The sequence below is a fragment of the Bacillus rossius genome, chromosome 6 (assembly GCF_032445375.1).
Source record: "Bacillus rossius redtenbacheri isolate Brsri chromosome 6, Brsri_v3, whole genome shotgun sequence".
NCBI lineage: Eukaryota > Metazoa > Arthropoda > Insecta > Phasmatodea > Bacillidae > Bacillus > Bacillus rossius.
In genome coordinates this window covers 53,272,818-53,297,812 of record NC_086334.1, presented here as the reverse complement: position 1 = coordinate 53,297,812, position 24,995 = coordinate 53,272,818, and positions in this window count along the sequence as shown.

Here is a 24,995-nt window from a genome sequence, read left to right as displayed (position 1 = left end):
ACAAGAGTTTCCATCACCTTTGAAGGAAGAGGTCTATGAAACATATCCTCCGGAACAGCTGCATGAGTCACCATCATCTCTGCAGGAAGAGCCCTTTGAGAAGTATCCTTCTGAATACCTACATGTATCGACATTGCCTGCGAAGAAAGAGGTCGTTGAGACTTATTGTCTTGAACCGCTGCAATCATCAACATCATTTCCGAGGGAAGATGTGAATGAGACTCATCCTTCCGAACAGCTGCAAGTGGTATCTCCACACAAGAAAAACAAGAGTTCTGGTCCCCTTATCTACTATAAGCTTCAACTACCACCGTTTCCTCCACAACAAGTTCCTTTGAAAGAAGTGCTGTATGAAACGTTTCCTCCTTTGAAAGCTGATATTGACACTACCCCTTCAGAATAAAGAGTCATTTTTGCGATAAACCAATGACCGTGTTTCTATCACCCCTTAAGGACGAATGATTGTAGACCATTTCCTAGACCAAATGCACATGTAATCATATTGCCCAAGGGTGAGTGGTAATGGTACCACTGACACATATACTTTCCCAAGAAGTAAATTGAGGTCACAGTAGCTATTCGTCAACTGAATGGTTACCGTGAGCCTTAGAACATCAGCGTACAATGTACAACGATTCAAAAGGAAAATTACGACAGCTTCGATGCCAAACCGATTGATCTAATGATTCCGTAGAACTAAATTGCCGCTGTGATCTATTAGTCGAAAAAGGGACTAGGGCAAACCAAAAAGGACAATTTCTTCGTGATCACTACTCTAAATGTTCTACTTATCTTACAAATAATAATCATTAATTTTCTTTAGCAAACATCAAACATGCGCATCCTGGTTAACATTCAGATAATGCCAAAGAGTGGATCTTTACGCCACCCATTCATTTTGTTAGAGACATCCTTGGCCTGATAAATGACTTGAAAGAGGCATTATTTAAAAATATATTCTGGCTTTATAGATTTCCGTTTATTATACAGTGGTCACATATGTGTAGCTAAAACCAGGATATTTAAATTTGAGATCATTCACAAAATTCATTTCCAAATAAGAAGCTGCTTCAAACTACTGAATATCAGTGAAATTCCACTTATTTATAGTAAATGAATTTACCTAATTTTCTGTTTTTAACAGTTTATTAAGAGTCCACTTTTACTTTTAAAAGCGTGAAATAAATCTAAATAAAAAATACCATTGTAAAAGAACCTAAGCTTTTTGTCCGAAACTAGGTCACATCAAAGTTCTTTATGAATTATTCGTGCATTTGATTTAGAATTATAAATAGCGTGGAAACCCATTTGCTAAAGAACATAAAAGAAAGATCAACCAAAAATATATGCTAACTAGCTAATTAGGATATTGCTTTTATCGCCGTTGTGATTTAAATGTTTTACATGACGAAAAGAATTATGTTTCTTATAACGTGAAGTGCTTGAAACACGTTAGTAATGTAAAATCAGCCGAGAAAAAAAAATCAACAGTTTATTTTCTACGAGCCATACCAGTACCCCAGAATAAACAATTGGTAACAGAAGCGACACAGTGGATTTAATCCCGAACTCGCACAAAGTTTGTTTACTTTTCGGTCGCCATCTTCTCGGGGCGCGTTTTGCCAATGCCGGGATAGCAGTTTAGTCGGATTTGAATTAAGTACTGTATTAGTTAGTGATTGCGAGTGAATTCAGGCATTGTAAATGATTTAAGCGTGTACTTGCAATTATGTATTTTTGAGTTTATTTTATTTGTGCGTGTTTTTTTTATATTCAAAGGTATACATGACGTAAGTCAATGTGGAGTTCGTGAAATGTTTTGCAATTTTTTCCCGTTTATTTTAAGGGATTGTAATGACAGTTGTAAAACATAAGAGGAAATAAATACTTACGTACTTACTATTTACTGTGAATCATAATATCAAAACAATATAAAGCAATGTTTCGAATTTTCTAAACCTGTGTATGGTAGGACACGGCATTTTTAAAATTTGAGTTTCAAAAGCACATAACTTCCTTAAGGCACAAAGTGCTGTGTGTATTTCCTATTTATTTATCCACAAGGAACTACCTTCCTTATATTTTAAGTCCAATTTATATAGCCTATACTCTGTAATATTAAATCTATAATTATTGAATTTTTTCCAATATTATTATTATTGAGATAATGAATTGCTGTAAAGTCCTCAATGGTGTTCAATTCTACAAATACATTTACTCTTGTATTTTAAGTGTAGTAACAAGATTTGTGTGACAGGTTAGCCTACTCCAGATAAACTTTCCAACTGCCTGCATGGTAGATTACTAGAACAGGTCACTAGAATGCTTCCAGCAAACCTTGTACAGAACATATCATGAAATGGTGTCTTTGTGGCTAGGAACGATAAAAAACTATTAATTACTGGTATATATTTCTACTGCATTATTTATAGTAATTGACAGGAAATTATGTAGGCTTCACATTTGCGTACACTTATTAACATTATGCAAGGTTTTTTTTTTTGTTTTTGGTGTTTTGTTTTGTTTTTACGTCTGATATCTTTGTACAAACGTGTACACACAGAAGATCTGACAAGATGGACAAAATAAGCTGAACAAAATGTCATAATGATATGTTGTCCTCCCATTAAGAGCTAAAATTTACAGACGTGAAAGTTTCTTCAGTTAGTGTCAATAAGAAAATGGTTAAGTTAACTTAAATGTTAAATTAATTTGTGTTATGAGATTCCACTTAGTTAACAAGCAAAAAAACGTAGGTAGCTTTTTAGGCCTACATTAAAAAAAGATATGAAATACATTTACAAAGTTTATTATATTATAAGTATGTAAATACATGTTTGCTTACATGTTTGCTACGTGTTAATTACATAACGTAGGGGCCAATTAAAAGCAACGACTTAAAGGAATTCACTCTCAACAATATTACATTAGGCCTACAGGAAAATAAATCACACGTATGTAAAGTGTGGCATTTGTAATATAAATGGCATATTAAATTATAGGCAAAAATCACACTACATTTTAATTGCTGTAGTCTTATGTGCATTGAGGCAAAAAAAAAGAGACATCGAGACACGTTGCATGGCAGCAAGCACAGAGAGTTACACAAATATCACGCATTCTTTCCAGCAAACGAAATGACGGACAAGAAGACACCTACTGGCTTTCAATCATTATTTAATAACATGTGGCTAAGTTTCACCAAAAATTATGCATTATTTCTGAAATAATTTTGTTCGGTACCTACTGCACAATTCCCTGAATCACGGAACACAAGGCTAGAATGCGCACGAACTAGCTTATTTATTCCAATACAAAAGAATAATGTTGAATGGAATCACGCATGGATACTCGTACTATGAATTCAAACATATTTGTGAAATTACGACGAATTATTGTATTTACTACCACACAACCTATTAATTAAATCATAAACCCCTTACTTTCAATAGGAAAACATCGTTTATTTACATTCGTATACGCCCCGAGAGCAACTGGCCAATCAGAGTGTTAGTACGCACAAACCAAGGATAAAGCCACATCTTGTCGCTTCTGTTACCAATTGTTTATTCTGTGCCAGTACCACGGTTGTGATTCAAGTGGAATGCTATTTCACCAGTTTTTGAATGGAACATAACAGTTCGTTTAGGTTAGGAGATCACACTGAAAATTTGTTCCCGAAAATGTTTCTGACTTCAGACACAAAAAAAGTATACTTACGGGTCCAAAAAAAACTGCTGCTATATTCAAAGAAATGGCATCGGGAACCAATAAACGGCAATTTCTCAAAAAACAGTAAGAATTTATAAACGCTGTTTGCAGGGTAAATATATGAATTTCTTTAGAGTGCAAAAGAATTATTTTCGGAATGTTATTTTATTGACAGAAAAGGTAAGAATATTAATATATATTTGAATATAGACTCCACATACTTTTTTTTGTTGAACTTTGTACATGCATGTGACGTTTTTAATAATATTAATTGTAATCAAAAATAAAGGATCATATCTCTTGGTAAATTCACCTATATTTGAATCGATTAGCCCTGGTTTTCTTTCGTTTTTTTAAGTATACTTTAATTAGTTCTTCAAGTATTAAGTATATTTTTACAGGTATGCATCCATTAAACTATTGATGTGTTAAGGATGTTGCTTTACTTATCCTCCGTCTTTCACATCGCTAATGATTTTAGCAATTTTTTTTTTTTTCAAATCTTTCTGATGGTGTTCTTGCCAAGTTGGCAAGTATATTGTGTCGGCTGCGGTCGGCTACGGTTAAGTTAAGTGGTCTCTCAGAGCTTTACCGGCAAGCCTTAGGATACCCAATCTGAAACAGGTGGACTCGTTAGCAGCATTAATCTGCTCCGGCACAAGCCTGGAGTGTAGTAAAGGTTTGGATAGGAACCTGGTCGGATTATGGGCTTTCTGTGGGCACCATTCGGTATATCCGGTGGGGGTTTACAGAAACCTATAGACTCGGATAGGCACCTATGGTTCCTCGCTGGGGGACCTGCCAGTGAGGAAGCCACTAGTTTGCTGAACGGCATCGGAGAGTTAGTGCCGATGTTGGTATAGGTGACTTCAGCCTCTCGACATTGCCTCCATCGACGCCTCTGGGCTGCGATGAAATGGCGTATCTGTTTCCGTCGCCATTTGGGGCCACGCCTTGCTCCGTTGCATTCATCCCCTCTCGGGGAGTACATGCCGGCCCTCAAGAGTTCAGGAACTCGCGCGTTATAAATCAAGTGAAGCGAAAGCATTGAACTAGGTGCCCGTGCTGTTTGCTCTGAGGCACCGGAGCTAAGGGAGTGTATGAGTGGCTGGCCCCACGGGACTAGTTTCCGAGGTATATCATGCATCGTAGACTGTGGCAGTTACCGTATTAGTTTACGGACTAACAGACTATACAAGACCGCAGGTACTTAAAATGTTTAGGCAATAGTACAAGGTGATCCGTCCTGATTTATGAAACTCCGTTAAGGTTTTCTGTACCAGCCGAGGTCACAGGGTGAGGACATGCACCAGCAGATGGTCGTTCTGACCGCTTAGAGCTCGTCCAGATGGATCCCTACCCTGTTGAAAACCGGACGCAGTGAGCAGCGAAACAGCTCTGGTACTAGCCTGGAAAGCTAGAAGAGGTATAAATAGATTACTGCCAGATTACAGGCTCTCTGAGTTTTGTGAGGGGTCCAAGATGTGATAGACTTGGATAATTAACTTGTGATATTCATAGGGTGGTGTTATTCCTCGGGATATGTAGCCTCGGTCACTCGTTGTAACTTCTCCTAATTATTTCCATGTTACGACGAAATGGCATATCCATTTTCCGATGGCTCTAATGTTGGGTGGATTCTGCCTTCACAGGAGTATATTCCAGTTAAATCCAGAATATAAAACAATTGCAGCATTTTGTTGAATAATCTGCTCATCTGAGTATTGAGACCCTAGGGTTAAGGACACAATCAATTATTTGGTTAACTGAGTTAGCTAGGGGTTGCTTGGTGATGACGATGTTGTAATGAGTTGCCTCAGCCACTCGTTATATCCGGGGCTCTAACAGCTTACCCGATTGTGATTATAAGGAGTTTATCTCCTTCAGTATAGCGGTTGAATTATCACCCGCATTCTCTTCTGTTCTGGATGAGGGTGGATCAGAGAAGGTGTGGCCAGCTTTTGATGGGTATAATGGATAATACAATGGGTTGGTGCTGGCTGTAGGATTGGTCAGCCGAAGGTTCAGCTCCCTCCCCTCATATAAACACCATGTTGGGGGTCCTCTTGATGTAAAGGATGGATGTTCCCAGCGCCTGACTGATGGTGCCAGTACTGAGTCTCTTAAAAAGTGCTGGACTGTTAAACAACTGTTGTTGCCCAGTTATACCCGGTGGAGCACACACTGGGGTCCAGTTATGTTAATATCGGCAAGCGGAGATAGCCGAATAACATGCTCATGTGAGTGGGTGAGTTGGGAGTGAGCCTGAATCATGGCGATAATATGCTTGCCGCTTGCAGTGTCGGATCCTTTGCTAGCACTAGTATCCGTTGCAGAATCCAACATACTCACAGAAAGGATGCATGGGTGCGAACATATAGCATCTCCGCGCCAAGGCAACTCACTCAGTACCTCAGCTTGGTACCAAGAATGTTTACCAAAGTAAGCTCTGCTTGGGATTCCTCGGAAAGAGATATCTGGAGTGGTGTAAAAGGCGTCTCTACTGACAATGGCCAAAGGTTCGAAAACTTTAACTGGGCCCTCAAGCTGTTGGGTCCCAAAAGACTTGGCTCAATGTGCAAAACTAATCGCAATTGCTAGTCTGTGCACACATTGATGTAAAATCTGGGGCGCTGAAGCCAGTGGGGTATCCGAGGGGCTGGTTCTACGGGACCAGTTTTCAGGCATCCCCTGTGTCTTGGACCGGGACAGTCACCGCACTACCTCAAGGGCTAACTGACCATATAGGCCTGCAAGAACATGAAAAATACAGGCGGTAGTTGGGGGTGACCCTTCTTAATGCTGGGATTCCCCGCTGGTGAGGAAGATATAAAATTACTGTTAAGAGTAGAGTTCAAAATTCAAATTTATTATTGTGCCGAAAAATTACTATTGGCAGCACAATTCACACTCAAAATCGCTTAGAGCACAGCCAAAGGGGCCCCCACTCCAGTGAAGAAAGCCCGAAGTGAGCAGCGAAACAGCTCCATTACTAGACTGGAAGCTAGCAGAGATTGGTTAAACCTCGGCCAAATCATAGGCTCTCTGGGTTATCTTAAGGGTCCCAGAGATGTGATAGCTTTGGCTAAGTGCCTTATGATACTCTCGGGATGGGATTCTCTGAGCCAACCACAGGTTATACTAAGGATTAAGATGTTTGGGTGGCAGTGATGCTGATTGGTTGTCTCAGCATTTCATTGTAGCTCTTTCACAAACACCTCCAAGTCACGATTAAATTGGGTATCCATTCCCTATGGCTATAGAAGCCTGGGTTTGAGGTGATCCCGCCCTTCTCAGAGAGTAGTTACCATATAATGTAGTAGGTTAAATCAAGGTGCAGTAGTAATGTTTAGTGCCCGTAACATTTCTCGACATACAACTGTCTCTACCAGGGGTGCTCACAAAGGTTCCTCCTTGAATTTTTCCGGGGAAAGGGAGAGAAGGGAGAGGCTTCTCCAAAGAAAAAAGATGATAAAACAATCTGTGATTTGCATTATTATTTAGCAACGTACTATAATGCAAACTGATATCTATGCACTTTAATAACTTATACCATTAGTTATTTGGCTATTTAACAAGATCTAATTAGCCAACAATAAACTCGAAAAAATTGTGACCCATGCATAAGCAAATAAGACGAAAGATTCAATGCAACAATATCCAAACTCAATAAATAACGCCATCCCAAATATATACGAAAATTTGGAGTCCACCTTGGTGCCAGAAAAAAAACCGAGTTCTCCAACAATAACTTTTAAAATTAATTATAAATTCATCGGTATATGACTTACGTAATGAATAATGTCACTCAAAGTTTTCATCAGTTTAATTTTTTATTTTTCTGGTCTACTTACCAGTGTTACCTAAAGGCCTAAGCCACGATTCCACGCAAAATTTATTATTTGTGGGTACACGCGGATTAAAATATTGTAGCATTGGCATTTACTCACAAATGCAATGTTATCACTTACAAAGAAAATTACAAAACTCGAACTACCAAAGTCAATTTTCGGACCTTTTTTTCCGTACATCCTGAAAGTGAAGCCTCCCATTGGACAGAAGGAAAGAAAGCATGGCAGGCCGCCCTGGTTGTTACCGTCAGCTCCGGCGCACTGGAACACACGCTGCTAGCCCTGAGGGGATCCCTGGGATTAGCTGCCCATCCTGACATCGCAGACGAATGGCCCATAAGCTATATTGTTGTCATAGCAGAACTAAACAGGCTTCGTGATACGAATAATTTTACTGGTCAGCGAACGAAGAGAATACCAGATGGCAGAATGCCAACCACTGCCTTTATTAACGATGTATATTATAAAGCACCCCGTCACCTGGGCACACATGTGGTGTGAAGAGCAATTTGAAAACTTCTCAGAGTGGTATCTGTTTACGAAAAGCCTTTTATAATACTCTAAGGGTGGATGAGTAGTTCTCTTTCTGCATTTATTTTCTAAACTTAATTTTTATTAGAATTTAAATTGCTAAAACGCTTATTCTCAGAATATGTTTTAGGCATGAAACATCCGGTACGGATTCTTGAAAGCACGTAAGGGCTTTGTAATACATGTTTGTGGTCATTTTTCCGCCTTGTTAATGTTATGGTGACCGCTCAATTCTCAGTTGCACAATGCACAACGAGATGATTGCGCGCCAGTCCAGAGGCGACACCGCGCTTGAAGCACCGGCGAGCGTCACACGCATCATCCAGCCTCACTAATAAAAATACACCCCTGACTGGGCCAGGTCCTGAAGGTTATAACTGTAGTAGAAAGCGAAATTTATGAGATGGAATCGTTGCTTTTAGTTTAATGGTGGCTCGAACTCATGTGTTAGTTGGAAATTAAATAATTGTAAGTTGTAAACCGGAAAGGGAGGGGAGGAATAAATTGATGATATTGGAAAATGTGTGTGTTGAAACCCCAGTGGAAGCAGTTTCAGGCATGATGTCTGTCCGGCGTGACTGTGCGCCTGAGCGCAAAGCGCCTTCAACATTCTAGGTATTCCCACCGTCGCTTCGCTCCAGTGAAAACGTTTTCCTTCTTGGTGACTGAAGAGTTTCCACAAATTCACTTAATTTATAAATATCAGGCCTACTTAAAAACATACAATTTTTTGTATCTATTTGGCCTACTTCATGCATGAACTTGACACAATATTGTAGTTATAACATTGTTTAGAAAATTTTAAAAAAAAGTTTACACACTTAGCAAATTTTTTTATAAATGGAACAGAAATATTAAAAAAACAGATAATTGTAAATATATACATTTATATGAAAACAACATTATCATACAAAATAGTATTTGCAATAATCCTGGCTTCGGATCCTTACCCGGGCATTAATTCTTGTGTTATCCTAGTACCTCCGAAAGTTAAAGCTATTTGTAATTTGTTCCATAGATAACTTTACAGTTTTAAGTACAAACATTAATAAGTTTGATAAAACCAAATATAAAGTCCAATGGTTAAATATAGAATTATATTTTTCCGTGGTTTTAAAAAAATTTTGCTGGAATTAAATATCAATTAAAATATAAAATAATGCACCAATGCTCCTGACAAATACCCAGGGCTGTTTTCACCAACGCCTTCTAAACACACCCCCAGCAAAGGACTGCTTAAGAGTAGTGTGTAAATGGGGCTACTGACACAGGCTTCAGGCTGTGGTGCCTGGTGCCGGTGTGTCATCTTGGATTGTGACGTCACGGCGGCCATCTTGGACTCTAAAATTCCATTAAATTCCTTAAAAATTACTCAAAATGACTCAAAAATTCCTGTTTTGAGAAAAATTTCTCGTTTTCTTCCACAAAAATTCGAAAATTAGGATTTCTAAAAACCTCAATAGTCGTTTTGCCTTATAAACCCCGAAATTCCTAAAAACGGCTTAAGCATCCATGTCTACATGTTTTCGAGGGCCCGAAGGCCAACGCACCCGCCTACCACCCCTCCCAAATCTGCGCCCTTTAAGGGTAGATTGGGAGTCTGCTTACTGATCTGAAGAATACAGAGCTCTTTTCCACTGAAACTTCCAGATCCAGGAAAACATGTCCCCTCCACCACTACATACATAGTGGCTTCTTAGGGACCTGTAGACCAAAATCCCCACATGGAGCTACATGCAGGTAAGGGTTCAAGACAGGTGCTTCCACAGTCCAGCGAGCCCCACAGTCACCGGACATGCTTAGCAGACTGCTACCCATTAGTCATCCAGGTCTTTCCAGTGCTACAGCCAACTTTTGGTCTCATCGGCAGACTGTTCGCCAGTAGTTTGACCAGACCATCACGCTTCAGAGTGCAGCCACGAGGTGTCCTCGTCGCCTCGGAAAACCCTCCGACCCGCCGTACCTCGGCCCGGCGGGTTTACAGCCGATTAAGGCCCGGATGCAACTGCACCCCTCTGGCGACGGCCGCCATCAACCCCAGCTGGAAAATGGCAGTCACAGTGCACGGGCAGGAAGCACCTGGGGGTTACCTCAGTACATCCACCGACTACAAGGCTAAAGGGGATACCTCGCCGTGCAGTTTACAGTTCGTTTTTAGGCCCGGTCGCCCGACACCGCAACTACCATACCCAGTCGAACTCCATTTCCATGGGGCCTAATCCATTCACTATGGGGCCCTTTGGGACCGATGCACCGAGGCTTGGCCGGTAAACCCCCCGGAAAGGTTTCTATCGCATCTGCTGTTGCCCGCAGATTCAGCCCTTTCACCATTTCCGGTCTCATACATACTATGTGGCAGAGTTAGGCCCGGCAGCGCCCTCTTCAGTAAAGAGGTGCTTTGACCAGAGGTCGGGGTGATCCATGTCTACAGCCTCCGATAGGCATTTTTTTAGGAATAAGGATATGACCGCCATCTTGGATTATGACGTCACCGCTGCAATCTCCGTTACGCCCGCCATCTTGTAAATATTTATTTATTATCCGATTATAATGAAAAAAATTCAATTAATAAAATGTTAATAAACATATAAAAAAAAAACATAAATTTACGGCACGGAGATCGGAGTCCTCGGTTCGAACCCGGTGAGAGCAAAAAAATAAAAATAACAACCAATCCTTCCTTCACTGTGGCTGCTGGCAGACCATATAACTGTGGCAGACTGACCCCCGCCACTTATTTCATAGTATATATCGTCACCTAGTATGACGTTATGACCGCCATCTTGAAAATCCGTAATGTTTAAGTTAAGAAATCGGGAAAACATTTAAAATTCATTAAAAAATTAATAGAATTAAATAATAAAAAATAAATAAAATATTACTTAAAAACCACTGTTGCACCTATCGTTACGGTCGTCATATTGGATTATATAAATGTTGCATGTTTCATGACGCCCGCCATCTTGCACGATGTCATCGTTACACTTTATGTTACGACCACAATATTAGGTCATATTAATATTGCAATTCGAGTTACGGCCGCCATCTTGAAAATCCGTTTAATGCTAGAAATTTGGGAAAAATTCTAAAATTCATTAAACAATTCACTCATTCAAGTAATAATTGATTCAAAACTTGGTTCTATCTTTGGTCAATACAAAAAAAAAATATATTTATGTAAAAATACCTCAATAATGAAAGGTTCGAAAATATAACACCTCAAGTTCTTTCACAAACATAATATTTATTACATAATCTATATTTTACTACAGGATCACTTGCGAAACCCAGCAGTCTTATAAATATTTAGCCCTGCATAGGCGTGAATTGACTAATTCTTAGCTCCAATCGGTTAATACTAGACAGAGTCCATCCATAACCTTTACAGACATAGCCCGCCTCTTCTTGACAAAGTTTCTGGATACCGTTTTTAACAGTTTGCTTCACATCGTCAGAACTGTATATTACTGCCGCCAATGTCTTAAATGCACACTTCTTCACTTTGTCATCGAACGGATATGGCTTTCCATATAAACAGTCCAACCACAAGTTATACTTCAAAGGTTCGTTTGTTGCTACGTCATCAGTAAGCTGATTGATTATGTTCTGTCTGATATCGTCAAGAAAATTACAAATATCTTTCGACTCACTAAACGTATTTAGTTAATAGCAGTCTTTCAACGTTCCACGAAATGGAGACTGCGCCACGTAGAAGCCATTATCGTTCACTTGTAATCATAGGCGTACCTACAGGGGGGGCCAGGTGGGCCATGGCCCCCCCTAATGTAATCACTCAGATCGGCATTTTCTCTAATGCGTTCGTTAATATTCGTATATTCCTGGCACTGTGACACTCAAACTGTTTTTCAGTGTTGCAGCGTGCTAATTAACAATATTTTTAACATTTTATCGTTTTGGAAATACAGCCGCCTTAGTTTATTTAAAACACGAGGTCCCTTAAAATGGCCAAGCAAAAAAAAAATTTTAAGAGGTTTGTTAAAGTTCTGTTGTCTGAATTGCTGTGTTTGCATTTACTAAAAAGAAGTTCATTTCAAGGTAGATCTGGACCAAGCTATTGGAAAATTCGAGGGGGGAAAATGTGTAAGTACCCTTTAAACATTTATCTATGGGGAAAAAAAAACAACATATTTTCAAGATTGTTAAAATTATATGGTTATAAATATTAACTTGTAAACATATCTCGTTGATACTGCACAAAAAAATATACACGGCAATGAGTGAATGTATTTAGGCTATTTAACATTCTAAATTGAGCTTCTGATTTAAAAATTTAGCAGGGCCCCCCCTAATGGAAATGTCTGGGCACGCCTATGCTTGTAATGCTTGGTATTGGCTTGGTACATTAACTACAGGACAACTGACACAAATTTGCAGATCGCGATCTAGCATTAAAAAAAATACATCTAATATAACCAATCCTTAACAACTACCAATTACGCTTAATTTTACAAACATTTAAGAAAACTTAGATTTTCCCTAACAACTCCGTTAAAAGTAATCATGGATAACGTAGTTGTCTATAAATGTTTCTTGGCACATCCCTAATTCTCTTCGTCAAATCGGTCTCTAGTTGTGGCGCTATAATCCGTGCCTAACATCCCGCACCACAGCATAAAAAAAATGTCCAAGTCTCACTTGCAGTAAATGTAGTTTTCTCGCACGGCCCAACATAATAAAGAAATAGAGTATAGTTCACGGCGTTAAAGATTTCTGATGCTATTAGGGTCTGAGTTTGTGATCACTATAGTCGCTCTGCTTTTCGTTCCATTGAAAACTCAACCCGATGTCTGGTTGTTAATATCAAGTGCGTCGAGGCTTACTTTCAGTCCATGCAGCGTGCTGGATGACAGCCCCGGGCTGGGCACTGCTCGAAGCATTGGTGAATGGAATACTGGCTTCCATTTTGCTGGAGTCCAACTCGCTTGCTCCCGCAAGCCGAAGTGTACTCCACCAGCCGCCAGCCACGTCTCCTCTGCCAGCGCGCCGCAGTAGTTCGCTCGTTCACGCCTCCCCATGACGTCACACCGCTTCGCGCGCGCCGCGGTGTTGGCTCGTGGAAACACAAACGCAGATCCGCAAATGTCCGTAATGTTCTTTTGTTTTTTACCATACTTCAAGGCGAGTTGGAGACAAGTGCCCAACTAACTATAATATCATATAATATAATCTAAACCAAATCAATTTAAAAGACGTTAATAATAAAGACGTTCAAACTACAAATTAATTATAAAAGTGAAACTAATGGAGGCGTAGTAAACGCCTCACTCTATTATTCCATTATTATTATGCAATCATATAGTATTACATCATATATGACCACCATCTTGGATTACATCATTTCCATTAACCATTTTGATTTCTAGAACTTTATACTGTCTCTATTACATCGCCACTGATAAGACTTAGGGATTCGGATTTAAGATTTTCACATTAATATTATACAATCACCAATTTGTTTTATAGAAACACCCACCATTTTTAATTATGAAATCACACCTACCACCACTGGATCGAGTACCCCGCTCCTATGTTGTACTTTTCGTTACGATGACATCATACCATTTACATGCATTGCACTTTTTCTTTACGGTCACATAACCACAGCCATATTGTATGACCTTGACCCCAACTGACATTTAGAATTATACCATCTTAGATTCAACCATTTTGAATTATGTAATCACACCTAACACCCCACAATCGAGCACCCTACTCCTATGTGTTGATATTTTAATTATACAGTCATAGTAATTTAACCTTCTGTTGGCAGCCATATTGGATTTTTTTAATCCTCACCTTTAACCTATGACATCATGAACATCGTATTGGACTACGTCGTCATCACCAACTCCAAAGCCATCATGGACTCTAGGACTTTCGATCATTTTGAATTATGACATCACGCCTATCTCGTAATCTAGTGCCCCACTCCTACATATTGCAGTTGTCGTTAAGACACCAAGCACCCGTACTTTTCATTATGATTATATCATTATATATTTCATCTTCTGTAGGCAGACATACCGTATTGTTATCACTGTAGCTCTTTCGAACGACATCTTGGACTATATCGTCTTCACTTGACCTATAACATGTGGACTATGTCCCTCAACTTGAATTTTCCACTATATTGGATTACATCATTTATGTTCACCCTCTTATATGTCGTCACCAACACAATCTTGGCATCATCACATTTCACATTACTTTAGACACCCTGAACTTCCCACCATCTTGGTGTATGTCATCACATTACTGTAGACACCCTGAACTTACCACTATCTTGGGGTAAGTCATAACATATTACTTATAACACATCCACTTCACCACAATTTTAGATTATGTTATCACCCACTTTAATCTTGACCATAAACATATTGTATTATCATCTCTCTTGTATGCACCCACCATACTTGATTATATAATCATACTAACTTTCATCCTCTGCTAGAGTATGTAGATTAATTATTCGTAATGAGCATCACGTGATCATCCTAAATACTAAAAAAAAAATAAAAAGTATTCCTAGTATTACCATTAAACTTATCACAGCCCATATACCAAAGTCATACCATAGACTTGTGCACTGTAGCACTCTACTCAAACTGACTTACATAGCTTATGATTTCTTTACATGCTTTCATTTGCGCTTACAATTTCTTTGAGGGCTTTCATTTGCGCTTACAATTTCTTTGAGGGCTTTCATTTGCGCCTCCCAAATACTAAGATAAAAAATGCATTGCCATTAAACTTATCACGAACCTTATTACAAAGTCATACTGCAGACTTGTGCACTGTAGCACTCAAACTGACTTACATAGCTTAAGTTTTCTTTACATGCTTTCATTTGCGCTTACAATTTCTTTGAGTGCTTTCATTTGCGCTTACATTTTCTTTACGTTCTTTCATTTGCGCTTACATATCCTAACATGCTTTCACTTGCGACTACAAGTTCCTTGAGGGCTTTCCTTTACACTTATGTTTTCTTTGAGTGTTTTAAGTTTCGCTTAAGTTTACTTTACATGCATTCCTTTGCACTCACATTTTCTTTATATTGTAACTCAGTATCTCATGAAAACAATATTTATGTATGCTTATATACACATTTTTGTTTTGTAAATTATTTCATTATATATAATTTTCACCATAAATAAAGCAGGATAAATTAAGGTAAATAAAACAACATAGTATAATTTAACAATTTATTTTATTTACAACGTGTATTTTATACACAGTCTTTTACATAAAGTAAAACATCTATATTGAGTCAAAATGGCTAATTCTCAGCTCCAGACGGTCCACCGAATTCAGTGTCCAACCAGATCCTTTACCCATATATTCTTCTTCTTCCATGCAGAGTTCTTCTATACTCTGTTTAACTGACTTATCTACTTCTTCAGAATCGTAAATTGCAGCAGCCGATGTCTTGAAAGCACACTTGCGCACTCGATTCTCGTGCGGCTCCGGTTTACCATATAGACAATCCAACCATAAGTTATATTTTAAAGGTCCATGTGATGCTGTATCATCCATAATCTGTTGTATTATATTCTGCTCAATATCACTCAGAAAAGTGCAAATATCTTTTGCCTCACTAAAAGTATTTAGATAGTAATAGTCATTCAGAACTCCTCCAAATGCAGATTGTGCCAAGTAAAATCCATTATCATTTGTCTGTAACTGACCAAGCACAGTGTTAGTTTTATGTCCAGATGACGATGCGGGTGGTTGTTGCTGCTGATCTCCTTTAATGCTGTAGCCTGTTTCTAGTTTAAATTGAGGAGTCGTGACGTTCACATGCTGTTCTACAAGCAAGCGGTCTTCACATTTGCATATCTTCAAGTGTCTTTTCAAATCATCGTTGCGAGTAAACTTACTCTGGCATTCATTACAGAAAACAATAGTGCGAGAAGGATTCTTCAGGCAATAACTCTTCTCATGACGTCTCATGTTGGAGATCGTTGAGAACATCATATTACAGTGCGGACACCGATGCTTCAATGGAGATTCTTGCTCCATGCAGGATTCCGAAGAACTAGAGGTAGATTCCATACTCTCCCCAGATGTCTTTGTAGTTAAACAAGAAAGAGAGCTCCCAAGCGATGTTCACTCTTCGGAGTCAGGATGACAACTAAGCTACTAATTCCGTCCACATCCCTACATATAAAGATAACCCCTACCCCCACTACGTCACTCTTCACGTCATCAACATGTTTACTTAGGACTCATCTTACATAGGGTCTCTCTTCTACTCCAAATCATTCAACTATCCTAGAATTCTTGAAACTATCTAGATGATGCAGATTCATAACTTAACCAATGGAATCACGAGATGATTATTGGTATGGTAAACACGACTAAAATACATCTCCTCCCGCTGCCATGATATATTATTAATAAAATGCCTAGCATCCTCAAATATTAACATCTGTATAGGACTTTGCACCTCATTTAATTTCAAAACTCCCAGCCACTATATCTACGCGGAACCATAAATCATTAATTCTATTTAAATCACAGTCTTAAGCCGGCATATTTGTGTAATATTATACGCTGTATTATTTCGTATTATTTCCATTCCCACCCAACCTACTGACATAATACTTACATACAATGGCGGTTATTGCATTAGAGCACACTCGCACGTGAACACCCTCGCCTCATTTAAATAGGCGCCTACTGTAATACTTAAATATCATACACTTCGAATAATAAATAAATGCAACCCATTTGGTCTTATAACCATTAGCAATATTTTCCAAAACCGCCGCTATAGAGTAAGCGCAGCTTGCTGGGATCGCACGTGCGATGGTGGCTAGGTTGGCGACGGCGCGCCGCTTGGCTCGGAGCAACGTGGTGGGGGTAGCTCCCCATAAGCCAGCCTAGGAGCACAGTCCAGTCGTGCGCAACGCTATCCTGTGCGCGGCGCGACATTTCTTGTCCTGTTTCTCCCATTTTTGCTCGCTCTTCGAGGATGATGACGGCGCTGTTTGTCACGTGTTATTGTTCTACTTATGTGCGTTTAGAGCGACGTTTAAAAAGTTTATTTTAACTACTAAGTTAAGTTACTCGTTATGGTCTTGAGTAAGTTAACAGTCTCGGACATAAAAACACTGGTGTTTCTAATTTGTCATTGGAAAAGAAAATACATCAAAAAAGAAATTTCATATGCAAGTTTTGATTCAGTCATTGCAGACGAAACCACAGACATATCATCTTTATTTCAATTGGTTATAGTTTTTCGCTATTTGTTACCTAACGGGCAAGCAGTAGAACGATTCTGGCAGTTTGTAAATCCTCCAGGACATGATGCTGCGTCAATTGCAGAATTTATTCTCATTGTTTTGGAAAGTATTGTTGACAATCCCGAGAAATTTATATCTCAGAGTTATAATGGGGCTAGTGTAATGAGTGGACATTGCAATGGTGTTCAGGCCATTATTCAACAAAATTTTATATGTGCACATTATGTGCATTGTTATGCGAAGCAGTTGAATTTAATTGTGGCACAATTTACAAGCCAAAACCGTCAAGTCCGTGTATTCTTTTCCAATTTGAGTGATATAACTAACTTCTTTAGCCACTCACCACAGAGAATTGCTGTTCTTAATGGCGTTGTTGGCAGGATAATTCCTCGTGCTTCTTCTACAAGATGGAATTTTAAGAGTCGTACTGTTAACACGGTGTACGAGCACAGAAAACAACTGATTTAATGCATGAACGAAATTGAGTCGTCATGCAAGCAGTCAACAACAATCAACCAGTAGGGAGCTATTCGGCGCATGTTGAATGATCCAGTGTTTGTATTTTGGCTGACAGTTTTTCACAATATAATGCCGCACGTAGACATTTTGTTTAATCAGCTACAAAAAAGGAGCATCGATGCCGATAAAGTCAGGAAACATGTTGACAGTTTTCGACTTTTATTTGAGAAAGAAAGAGAGAATATGGATAAAGTGAGAATGCGAACTGAAATGTCGGTTCCAGAGCAGCATGCTAAAAAAAGGAAAGTGGAAGATGTTCATGTAAATAGAACTGTTGCAGCCAAGGAAGTATGTGATGTGATTACTAATCAAGTAAAGGAGAGGTTTTCTTTAACAACATATTCTTCTGCGGTATGCCTTTTTGATTCCGAAAACTTCCGGGAATATAAGCAATTTCCTGTTCATCTTCTTGAACAAACAACCGAAACGTATCCTTTCTTAGATAAGGCTCGTTTAAAAACTGAGCTAGCAGTAATTTACAAGCGACACGACTTCCGAGATATGGATGGATCAGCTAGTCTTCTGCAGTTTGTCCTTGAAAACAATTTACAGACCACGTTTACGGAAACAAACAAATTGTTTCTTATTATTTCAACTTTTCCGATGACCACAGCTGAAGCTGAACGATGTTTCTCAACCCTGATGAGGATAAAAACATTTTTAAGAAGTACAATGTGTGAAGACAGACTCAGTGCGTTAGCCATGCTTTCAATAGAAAAAGACATTATAAACAAAATACCAAATTTTATTGTCATGGTCATTAAATTATTTTCTTCTAAAAAACATAGAAGGATTGATTTAGTTTAAAATAACTGCACTTAAGCATTTCAATTTCAATAATATTCTAAATAATATCATCACATAATGTTTTCCTATGTTGTTTGAACCACAGTTCGTAAATTGTTCAACTTAATTTTTGGCGAAAAGAATTGTTCAGCTCATTTTACAGTGAATTGTTCAGATTCGTTTCAAGTTAAGATGTATATAGTAATGCTTAAAGAATGTTCTCTCAAAGGAAAAGATTAAAAACTAAATTAAAATTATGAATACCATATGTTTATATTACTATTGTACTACTGTAATTCTATTTTAGTGCTTAAGGAAAGTAAGTTCAAAGGAAAAGTATAAACTACCGGTAATTCAAATTTTGTAAGTCAATGCTGTATTTAAATATTGTAAATGTAATGCTGTTGTAAATACAATATATCTATTTATATATAATTACCAACAAAACAATGGATAAAATGATAGACCTTATTTACAACTGGTCACATTAATAACACTCTTGCTAGCAAACTGTATCAGAATTTTGTGTACTTTACATTTTATGGTAATCATTTGTATTTATTTTAAAAAGACTTCACACTGCATAATTTAACATTTGCTATATTATCAGTGTGAGCGGCATATCCGGTGGCTATTTTGGAGGTAAAAACTTACTTTCGTCCCACAATACCTTGGAAAAAAATTGTTGGTATTTATGTGATTTAAAATGCTCAAAAAGCACCATTTTACACCTTAAAATCCATTTTTTTTCCAGGGGAAGGCCCCCGGACCCGCCCCTTCAAAAGGGAGTGAGGTCGGTGATTCTTTATATAAAGAGACCAATGCTGTGAACCCCATTTTCAAAAGGCACCAGCCGACACTGTTTACACATATAGTGTTATGTAGCATTCCATCTCATTGTAGCAGTTAAAGTCATAATCGTACATAAATAATTGTCTCCTCACTTACCATTATTCCAAAGCAACCAGAATTTAATATTATTTGTCCATCATCATCAAACTACTTAATAGATATAATTCCATAAATATTTACCATACGCAAAAATTAACTACATCATAGTAAATATACAACATAGGTCCACCCAACAATCCAAAATGAACATGTCAAAAGACAGTTTTAAATCTAAGAGCCATAATATACAACCCTATTCCTCAGCTCGCAGTACCCAACATTCATCAGCTTACAAACACTTTAAATTGAACATTTAATTATGTATTTTCCTTCACGCTTTGAATGTTTCTTGTAGTAAAGAATTTTTTTGAGTCAAGTACCACTTACAAACATAACCAGTCACATCATGCCATAGAAATATCACAGCATATACCGACTTAACGAAAGGATAAATCCATACATCTTAAAAACCAACTAAATATATGTACAAAGTCCGATCTGACATTCTGGTCGAGTCATTGCATATGCATACAAATATGAGGAGGGTACACACAAGCTAAGTCATTACATACGAATACAAATAACGGGAGGAGGGACCATAGCATATGGATACAAATATGAGGAGGAGGGATGTTACCACTGGGTTGGTAACGGCGTCACCTGGTTACCTATGTTTTTTTAACGGTATTTATTTGTTATGATTAATTAATCTATATTTGTTAGTAGTATAGGAATGTATGTTCTGGCGCAGGGTCCAGGGTGTGGATTGAAGATTGTTTACATTGTGACGTCACGGCGGCCATCTTGGATGAGTGTAACGGGACATAGCGTAACGGGACATAACGTAACGGGACAAGTAGATCACGGCAGCCATCTTGGATCCGCCATCTTGGATCCGCCATTTTGGATGACGTCATTGTGTTTTCTCGAAAATTCCGGCGATGTGTTTTCCGCCATTTTGAATTATGACGTCACCGTTGCAATTTCCGTTACGGTCGCCATCTTTAACTTTTTTATTTATTATCCGATTTTAATGAAATTTTTTCTAAAAATTAGAAAAAAAATTCATTTAATAAAATTTTAATAAATTATTTATAAAAAATAGTACATTAACGACACGGAGTTTGGAGTCCTCGGTTCGAACCCGTCGAGGTCAAAAAAAATTAAAAATGGCGACAGGCTCCTTCCTCAATGGTGGGTGCTAGCAGACTGACTCCCACCACTTTTTTTCAAAGCATATATATCGTCACCTAGTATGACGTCATGTCCGCCATCTTGTCTTCGATGCTGGAGACCACCATCTTGTTTTCGGCCGCTAGAGTACGCTGACGCCATGTTAGTTTAACTCTTACCCGCTAGAGTGCAGTAATCATTTATTATTGCTGTGACACCCGCCATCTTGTCATTCGGCCGCCATCTTGAAAATCCGTAATTATTTAGCTAGAAATTCGGGATAAGTTCCAAAATTCATTAAATAAATCACTCATTAATTTACATATTGATTCGATGGATTCCTGTCCTCGGTTCGATACCCGATCGATGCAATAATGTTTAATTTTATGAAAAAAAACAATAACTTCAATAAACCATGTTCAACATTCTTAAATAGACTTTAAATCCTCTACTACCATCATCCTATAAGCCATCAAGACCAACATATTGGAAATTCGTTATTTTAATGCTAGAGATTCGGGAAAAAGTTCAAAATTCATTAAATAAATTTGTAATCTATATACTGACTGATTAGATCGACTAAGCTCCTTGGTTAGATCCCTGGATGACACAAAACAACTTTAATTTTAAAAAAGTACCACTAATGTGTAAGGTTTGAGAAAATAAAAACACCGCAAGTTCTTTTAAAAAATACTTTTATTACATACATACTACACTACTACAAGTACAAAAAAAAATACACAGACAAATTACTAAAGCCTTGTGGATTTCTCGATTGAAACAGTTTTCTTACTATACAGACTAAGTCCTTTACATGACTTTAAATGTCTATTCAGTTTATCAGGTCGACATATTGGTACACCACAATTTGCACACAAAGCAGAATTATCGACTTCATTAAAAGGACAGTGATATATTTCGTGTCGTTGTGCACTTTGAATATTTGCCAATGTTTTGTTACAAAATATACAGCTTGATTCCGATGAATGTACAGCCAGTCTATCACAATTCCTGAGGTGCCGTTTTAATCTTCCATATTGTACAAACTTGCTTAAACATCTGTTGCACTGATATTTAATGCATTCAGAGTTATCACTACAATTGTGTATTACATAATCACGTAATTTCAAGTTTTTGATCTTCTCGCAGTACGTGCAGCCGGATGATGGAACACCGTTGGATGCACCTTCCTTCATCAATGCCACTGGAACTGTTGACAACCATTGTAACACTGCTGACATGTTAACTTCTGAAGCCGTTGAGGTCTGCTCTGCAGAAGATGTTGCACGCGTCGAAATCTCCCGCTGTGCTGAGAGAGCAGGTGTAGCTGTAGACATCGTTGTCATCGGGCTCTGCACTGATGATGGTAGACCTTCGATCCAGGTTGGTGTTGATACTGGTAATGATGCCATCGAGTTCTCAAAAATAGATAGATACTGGTCCATTATGTTATACAAGTCTAACTATCCGAGCCGTTCATCACCGCAGCCAGAGATGGACTGAAGTCCATATCACCTGGGGTCTCACTTATATAGTCTCATTAGCCGGTACAACACATGAGTCAAATCAATAACCATGTTCATTATACGTCTCGGAGCATTTCTTATAATGACGATGTAAGCTATCGAGGCGTGAAATTAGTTTATTGCACTTTTTGCACTGAAACAGTATTCTTTGAGCATTATTCTGACAGCTGCTTCTTTCATGTCTGCGCGCATTTGAAGTGAAAGTAAATGATGCGTCACAATATTTGCATTGATGCGATGTATGCTCTTCATGAATTGAAGTCTGGAATGCAGATGGTGAAACTTCAGCTGATGATGGAACAGCACGTATCGTTGTCTCCTCTGCAGCAGGTATCGGGATCTCCACCGCCGCCGTGGTCTCCTCTGCAGTCGGTATCGGGATCTCCGACTCCATCATCGTTGCTGCCATCGAGGTCCCAGCTGCTGTCGGTAAACATTCTATTCCGGTCGACATAACTAAATCTCACGAAACTTAATGGAGAGAGCACGTCCGTACTACACCGCGACCAGAGGTGAACTGCGGGTCCAGTCGTCTGAACCTCGCTTATATACCCGTGGTCTACTGGTATACCTCATGAGTCAAAATAATGTCTGTATTTAAATTTTTTTTTTTCCTATTAGGTACCTAAAAATTGTAGAAATAAAAAGCATACGAGTTCAAGTTTTACACATTTATTTATAAAAATTACACAAATACATATTAGGTTAAGGAATCAAGCATTTTCACAAGCAAAGTCTTTAATGCCGCACGAACTGACACGTCGACTCCGGTCCCATCTGGTTCGTTGACTCCGGTTCCAACTGGTTCGTTGACTCCGGTTCCAACTGGTTCGCAGGCCACAGGATCAGGAACACAGGTTTCCAGCTGGTCATCTTCTGTGACGTTGACAACTCCGACAAGACATGGTCGATGACGTCTGTGACCACGTCTACGCCTTGGCTTTGGCTCAGTGCTAGTTGGGACAGATTCACTGCCTGAACTGCGATGACGAGACGCACACCGTTTGGACGTCTGCGTAGATGCATCACAGGTCGCAACAGGTTGCAACACGTCCATGTTTGGTGTTGCACATACAGACGAGGCGACTACCTCAGCGATGCTAGCAGGAAGGATTGTGTGTGGTCTCATGTGATAGACGGCACAGTTTCCAGGTTCGCAACAAGCTACCAGCTGCTGAGTCGGTTCGTAGGACACAGGAAAGTGCGCAAACCGCCAATGCTGAGCGGCTCCATCACAGGTTTCTGTATATGTACGTAGATACCCGGAATCCCAGTAGCTGTACTCGACACTGCTGAAGCTAGGTCTTGCGCTCACGTACACGTTAGCAGGATGAAACGTAAACATCTTCTTGCAGGTCGAACGTCAACTGAAGGCACGTACGTATGTACGCCATTTATATATGCAGGCTCCTACTAACATTGTGTGTGCCATTTCTGCATTAGCTGCGAGTTTGTACAGGCAGAGACACGTTCAAACTTGTCACATGGCTGCATGTCGTATATTGCACTAAGCTTGCGCAGGGAAGGACAGCCGTAGTCGGTCTGTATATCTACGACTTCAGCTGCTCCAACGTCGCACAATTCTCGTAGCCATTTCTTCTGTTCGGGTCCGGCGACGTAGATTATTTCGTTTTGCAGTAGTAAATCTCCAATAGTGTTTTTCACTTGGTGGTACGGAATTTTTCCTTCGTCCCACTCTAGTCCGTGATAATATTTACATAGCCATTCGTTCGACCGTTTACTTTTTTCGTCTAGTAGTTTCCACGGATACGGAGGTCGGAAGCTGCGGGTTCGAGTCTTGTCTCCGGAGGTGACGCTAATTTCCTTGAGCACGAATCCATTTTGACTCTGGAAACCTTGCAGGTTGCAGTACATCTTGTCGCTAGCAATGCTCGGTCGTAACTAAATTACTATCGGAAACGAAACCGTATTTATGTCAGAATTTTCACAAGTTTGTCTCGACAATTGTACGAAGCAAGCCGATCGTGAAGTATCAGACAAAAAGCATAGGTGTTTGGTGGAATATTTCCGCTAGTCGTTATCTCGATCCTACAGTCGATGATGTTTGAATTTATTCGATCATCCTGTTTGGAAACGTCAAACACCATTAACGGTGCCTTGTTCTTGAAACTGTCGGGACTCAGTATCGGTGACTGTCTCCGCCCAGAGTAAGCTTGCTGAAACTTGGCATACATTTGATATGCTAGAAGGAATCTTCCACTTTCAAAGTCCATGTTCATGTCAACGTACGGATAACTTTCGCTGTTTAAAAATATTTTTACATTACGTATTTGACAGTTATCGAATACGGAGCGACTTACTCCTGCATTGAGCTGTCTTCCGGTCTGAAGCCCGACGATGATGTATCTTGGTTTTTCCGTAGCGAAGCTGGACTTTACTATCCAATTGATACGCTGACTATGAGGCAAGCCAGGATAAGTTTCCAGGCTCCAGGATCGGAATGGCACATCGAAATTCTTGCCATTTTCTATGTTCTTCAACATCTTGACTCGTTCAACGGTGCTCACTTGGATGTGGGGCAGCATCCACTCGATAGACTGTAGTGTTAACGAGACATCTTGAGGGTTTTCTGCAGCGGCGACAATTGCATTAATGTGCGTGTTGGCTAGAAGCAGTACGAGCTCTTGTTTCGAATTAATGATTATATGTTTGTAGTCCTCAGCGAATCCAAGAAGCATGGACAGAGGAACACAAACTTCGAACTTCCCTTCGGCATAAAC